A 6,617-nucleotide genomic window follows, 5' to 3' on the forward strand; every position below is an offset into this window, starting at 1 on the left:
ATACTTAGTTATTTCATTTGCTTTTTACTTTGCTTTTATTTTACATTGCATCTTTATCATAAAAATACCAAAAATATTATCTTATCATATCTATCAGATCTCACTCTCGTAAGTAATCATGAAGGGATTGAAAACCCCTTATCGCGTTGGTTGCGAGGAGTTATTTGTTTTGTGTAGGTACAAGGGACTCGCGCGTAGCCTCCTACTGGATTGATAACTTGGTTCTCAAAAACCAAGGGAAATACTTACGCTACTTTGCTGCATCATCCTACCCTAGGGGGCTAGGAGCGCCCCCTACCACGTGGCCTCCTCCTTTATTTCTTGACGTAGGGTCCAAGTCTCCTAGATCATGTTCGGTGAGAAAATCACGTTCCCGAAGGTTTCATTCCATTTGGACTCTGTTTGATATTCCTTTTCCTCGAAACCCTAAGATAGGCAAAAAACAGCAATTCTGGGCAGGGCCTCCAGTTAATAGGTTAGTCCCATAAATAATATAAAAGTGGATAATAAAGCCCAATAATGTCCAAAACAGTAGATAATATAGCATGGAGTAATCAAAAATTATAGAAACATTGGAGACGTATCACGTTCCGCTCTGTTGCCTCCCGGAGGTCGGCGGCCAGATCAATCCGCCGGGTTGTGGTGGAAGTCTTCGCCGACCCCACGATGGAGGCGGCGGCCAACTTCTCAAGAGAGAGCGGGGCCCTAAATCAAGGGAAACAAAGCGAAGAAGTTCAGACAAGATTAGCAAGAAAGGAGAAAGTACGAGAGGAAGGCAGTACCTACGCGGAAACCAGCTGCGGTTCCTCCACCGACTTGCGGAAGCGATTGCCTTTCGCGGCCGCTTCATCCCGCTTGGTCGCCCCGGCCGAGCCCCTGGGCTTCTTCGGCCGGCTGCCGAACAGGCTCGGCGCGGCCCTAGGCTTATGCGCACCACCTCGGGCTGCCGGCGCAGCAGACGAGCTCGTGCCCTGCTGGTCGGACCCCGGTTGGCGGCGCGGGACGACTTCCCCCGCATCATCATCTAGCCAGTCCTCAAGGCTGGTTCCGAGCCTCGAGCCGCCCACTACGCCGCCCCATCCCTCAACATCATCCTCCAAGGCCGCCGCCCCCAAGTCAAGGTCATCCACGCCGCTCTCTTCTCGGTCAGGGAGAAATTGACGCTCCAGCCCCGCGCCGCCGGTTGCCGGCCGGAGGAGGGCGCTCTGTTCGGAGTGCCGACTGGTCAAGTTAGACGAATGGAACTCGGCAAAAAGAAAGAGAGAAAGAGAAGGAAAGTAAATTTACCATAGGCGAGGGGTTGGTACGAGAATACGGCTCTTTGCCGAACCGCCACTCTTCCGTGAGTTTGTAGTTCGCAAGGTAGTTCACCATATGAGCTACCTCTGCGTGAGGCATCTCCTTGGTGCATAGCTGGCTTGGGTCCCGATGCCCGCTCATCTGACAGATCATGTGAGGGCGGCCCTAGAGCGGGAGCACCCGGCGCGCCACGAAGGCGGATAGCAAGTCGGGCCCGGTTAGGCCCTCCAACTGTACCAACACCCGGAGCCGCGCGATGGCGGTGGCTCCAGAAGGCGATAGCGTCTTGGCCCGATATGACCAGTTGGGCCGCCTCCCGGCCGGCGGGCCGGCACCATAAGCCGGCAGGTTGACCCAGTCACCCTCCGCAAAGACGCTCTTCACGTAGAAGTACGACTGCTGCCACATCTTCACCGACTGGATTAGCGTGATGGGAGGAAATGGATTGTCGCCTCCCGGCCTCCGCACCGCGATGAAGGCGCCGCATTGAGCCGGCACGCTGATAACCCACAAGTATAGGGGATCAATTGTAGCCTCTTTCGATAAGTAAGAGTGTCGAACCCAACGAGGAGCTAAAGCTAGAACAAATATTCCCTCAAGTTCTGTCGACCACTGATACAACTCTACGCACGCTTGACGTTCGCTTTACCTAGAACAAGTATGAAACTAGAAGTACTTTGTAGGTGTTTTTGGGTAAGCTTGCAAGAAAGTAAAGAACACGAAAATAAAAGCTAGGGGCTGTTTAGATAAATACACAACTAAATTAGTTTTAGTAGAGAGCTTTTGTCAACAAGAAAGTTATTTGTCCCTAGGCAATCGATAACTAGACCGGTAATCATTATTGCAATTTTATTTGAGGGAGAGGCATAAGCTAACATACTTTCTCTACTGGGATCATATGCACTTATGATTGGAACTCTAGCAAGCATCCGCAACTACTAAAGATTCATTAAGGTAAAACCCAACCATAGCATTAAAGTATCAAGTCCCCTTTAACCCATACGCAAACAACCTACTTACTCGGGTCTGTGCTTCTGTCACTCACGCCACCCACCATAAGAAAATCATGAACATATTGCAAACCCTACAGCGGGAATCCCTCACGCTTGCACGACACGGAGAGCACCATAGGATAACACCAATAATAAAACATACAACTCAAACCAATCTTGATCTTCAAATAGCCATTAGGACAAAACAGATCTACTCAAACATCATAGGATAGCCATACATCATTGGGAAATAATATATAGCGTTGAGCACCATGTTTAAGTAGAGATTACAGCGGGTAAGAGAGAGGTTACACCGCTGCATAGAGGGGGGAAGAGTTGGTGATGATGGCGGTGAAGTTGTTGGTGAAGATGGCAGTGATGATGATGGCCCCGGCAGCGCTCCGGCGCCACCAGAAGCAAGGGGGAGAGGGCCCCCCTTCTTCTTCTTCTTCATTGACCTCCTCCCTAGATGGGAGAAGGGTTTCCCCTCTGGTCCTTGGCTCCCATGGCGTGGGAGGGGCGAGAGCCCCTCCGAGATTGGATCTATCTCTCTGTTTCTCTCTGTTTTTGTGTTCTGTTCTGGCTCTGTTTCACCGTTTCGTATATATATATATGGATATCCGTAACTCCGATTGGCCTGAAACCTTCGCCATGATTTTTTTCCGAATATTAGCTTTCTTGCGGCAAAAGAAGAGCGTCAACCGCCTTACGGTGGGCTCACGAGGGTAGGGGGTGCGCCTAGGGGGGCAGGCAAGCTCCCCTGCCTCGTGGCCACCTCGGGCACTGGTTCGCGTTGATTTTCCTTCCAAAATTTCCATATTTTCCAAAAATAAGCTCCATCCGTTTTTATCCCGTTTGGACTCCGTTTGATATGGATATTCTGTGAAACCAAAAACATGCAACAGACAGGAACTGGCACTGGGCACTGGATCAATATGTTACTCCCAAAAATAATATAAAAAGTTGCCAAAAAGTATATGAAAGTTGAATAATATTGGCATGGAACAATAAAAAATTATAGACACGATGGAGACGTATCACAAGCCCGCGACAATGGTGCCAAGCTTGGTGTAGAAAAACTTCCCCCAAAGCTCGATGGTGGGGAGAACGCCGAGGAAGCCTTCGCACAGAGTGACGAAGGCGGACAACAGCACCACCGTGTTCGGGGTGAGGTGGTGCGGCTGGAGGTTGTAGAATTCGAGGAAGGCCCGGAAGAAGCCGCTCGTCGGTAGGCCGAGGCCACGTAGGTAGTGCGAGCGAAAGACGACCCGCTCGCCCTCCTCCGGCGCCGGCGAGATCTCCCCCTCTGGCGCGAGGCGAACCCTCACGTGGTCCTGGCAGGGCAGTCACCGCGTCTGGCGGAGGAAGTCGATGTGGTCTTCATGAACTGTGGAGCCGTCCCAGGCTCCGGCGCGCGCCATGGGGATGAGAGGTTGACGGCGATCTCGACAGAGATGAACTGCGGCAGCGCTTCGGCGGCGGGGCTCAGGGCGCTGCGGCTAGAAGAAGAAGAGGGAGGGAGAGTGGGGTGGAGGGGCGCGCGTGCTTCGCCGCTCCCTCTCCTCCCCCTACTTATAGCCTACGGGCTACGAAGCCGAGGGGGTGGGCGTGGGAATGTGGGGTTTACTGTGCCCGCGACCCCACGCTCCCGCCTTTACCGCATGGGTACTGCGTGCAGCAACTCCGCAGGGAAACCCAACCGCCCCGTCTCGGTCGCAGCGGATCTGCTCGTGACCCGAGGCCCGATAGTGGCGGGCCCAGCCTACGGTCGTGTCCCGTCACGCGCGTGGGCTGGCAGAGCAACCTGGCTGGCCGGCACCATGTGGAACGCCCACGACAGGTGGCGGGCAGAGAAGCTTAGCAAGCATGCCACCTTGTTCCCGCCGATGCATTCGAGATCCCAGAAGGATCCGACTGGACCTATCCGACTCCTGCCAACCGGCTCCCCAGAAGTCGGATGAAATTTCCTCCAGAGCACTTGGAGGAGGAAACTGTTGAGGCTCCCCGGTTCCGCGAACCATGATCCCTCACCAGCTCCGGGGACTACTGTCAGAGTAATGGGCCACGGGTAGCCTAACCCGAGCCCCTGAACCTTTCAAGACCATGGGGCTGGTTGCGCCCCTCAAGACGTCAAGATAGATCTCTGACTTCTGGCGGCCGAGTTCCAAAAGACGGCGTCACGACAGGATGACTCCTAGTGAGCGGCCTCCAGAGAGGCTGGCCCCTAGCAGTCGGCCCGTGGCGCGCTCAAAGTCTGCGCCCTCATCAAAGAGACAAGACCAGGCATGGCTACAGCATAGCCATGCCCCTGAATCTAGGGTCGGGCATGGCCATAATGCCCCGTACAGGCGGACATCTCTGCACGACGTGGCACTGTTGCCTCTCCCCCCAAAACGTCACCCCTGACAGGCGGAGCCCTGTTCCCACGACGGCCTGTCGGTACGGCTTGCAGGCGGCGGACCCTACCAGGCAGTGAGAGCCCTGAAGACGGAAGAAGTCAGGGCAGCCAGACCTAAGGGAAGTCAGCTTCCGGCAGGCGGCTTATCCCTCCCTTGGGCCCCGTGCACCATCAACCAAATGGGACGCGGTGTGGCTACAGTAATCGCCCACCAGGCGGTGGGACTGTAGCCACGCTCCCCGACCAAGCCTGTGTCATTAGCACCACTACTATAGTGATCAGCAGCCGGCAAGACCTGCGAGCAACGGGAGCGGCCTGTCGGCTCCATACCAGACCAGTCGGCGGGGCCCACTCGGCGGCGGGCCCCAGCAGCCGGCGGAGGAGCCGGCGACCGGAGACACTGACAGCCGGGTCCTACACCCGGCAGATAACCAATGTACCCCTGGGAGGGGTAGGCCTATATAAACCCCCCAGGGCACCCATGCAAAGGGTTCCAACCTGTCAGAACTAGACCCACACCTAGAGGAGAAGAGAGTGTGCCTGCCTTCTTCCACCTCTAGCAAACAGCTCGAGGAGCACCATTGTACCACTTGTGCCTTAGTGACCATGCAGAGACCCCGTAGAGCAGGACTAGGGGTGTTATCTCCTAGGAGAGCCCCGAACCTGGGTAAAGTACGCCAGCGTTCGTGTCTACGCCTCATCCCGCTTCTAGGCACCGGCGACGTTCTACTCGCTCCCACCATGATAAGCCATCCTTTGGCATATGTCGCACACAACCCCCGACACAGAATCAGTTTAACATGGATAAATCCAAATTAAACTAAGGGCTAATGTTGGGGATATACCCCGCGGTATGACCCGACCGAGACTTGGCGGTTCATTGGTAACCCACCTGAAGACTAGCGACTCACTGGTTTGGTGATTCACTGATGACCCTGATGGTGGGTCAGATGGATGACAAGGCCCAGGCCCAGACGGCCGGCTCATGTTATGGGAGGCTAGCTTAAGAAGAAAGGCATCAGGAATATTTCCCTTACAAGGGAAGCAAGACTAGGACTCTACTTGTAATAGATTAGTCCTAGTCCTAAAGGACTCCACATGTAACCCACCCTCCAACTTATATAAGGAGGGACATGGCACCCTAAGAGGGACAAGTTTGAGACAGACAGACAAGTCTAGACAAGATCAAAGTAGATGCTCTCGAGATAGAGGTAGTGAAACATCGCCCTTGTAACCGAGATCGTCATCATCATCAATATCAATGAAGCAGGATGTAGGCTTTTACCTCCACCGAGAGGGGCCGAACTTGGGTAAAAAACCTCGTGTCTCTTATCCCGCTCAACCCCTTCAAGCTACCACGTATATGCGTTGGCCTCACGACTAAGTCCTTACACGAGGACATCTGTCGTGACAAATCCACGATAATATGTTCATTTTAGGGATTAGACTGATCCATTTTATTTTGCCTGCCAAAAATAGTGGTCGAGTTAGATGTTATTGCGATGTTCAATCTGGGTTTTGTCTAAACCTGATGAACAATTAACCCTCGTGATTTTGTATAGTTTGTAAGCTGGAGTTAGATGTTGTTGCCCTTTTCAATTCGGCTGTGACTGTCATGTTTTTTTGAAACAAGGAAAATGGCTTGCCATTTGTTTAATGAAGAGAGAAATATTGTAACAAATCCCAACCAAGGGAAATAACATCACTCTCGCCGGCTGCTTGAGCTCACCGTGCATTACAGAACCCAAGTGATTAGCCCCCACCAACACCCACAAACTTATTTTGAATTAGCACACCAAATGGGCTGTAAATTTGCATAAGAAAGGCTGCATGGCCATGATAGAGTTGGATTCTGTCATTTGGGACCCACGAGGAAAAAGCCTATCCAAGCTGGTGTCGACTTACTAGTCAACAAACGATTCTGCCTA

This window comes from Triticum dicoccoides, chromosome 2A (genome assembly GCF_002162155.2).
Source record: "Triticum dicoccoides isolate Atlit2015 ecotype Zavitan chromosome 2A, WEW_v2.0, whole genome shotgun sequence".
In the NCBI taxonomy this organism is placed as follows: domain Eukaryota; kingdom Viridiplantae; phylum Streptophyta; class Magnoliopsida; order Poales; family Poaceae; genus Triticum; species Triticum dicoccoides.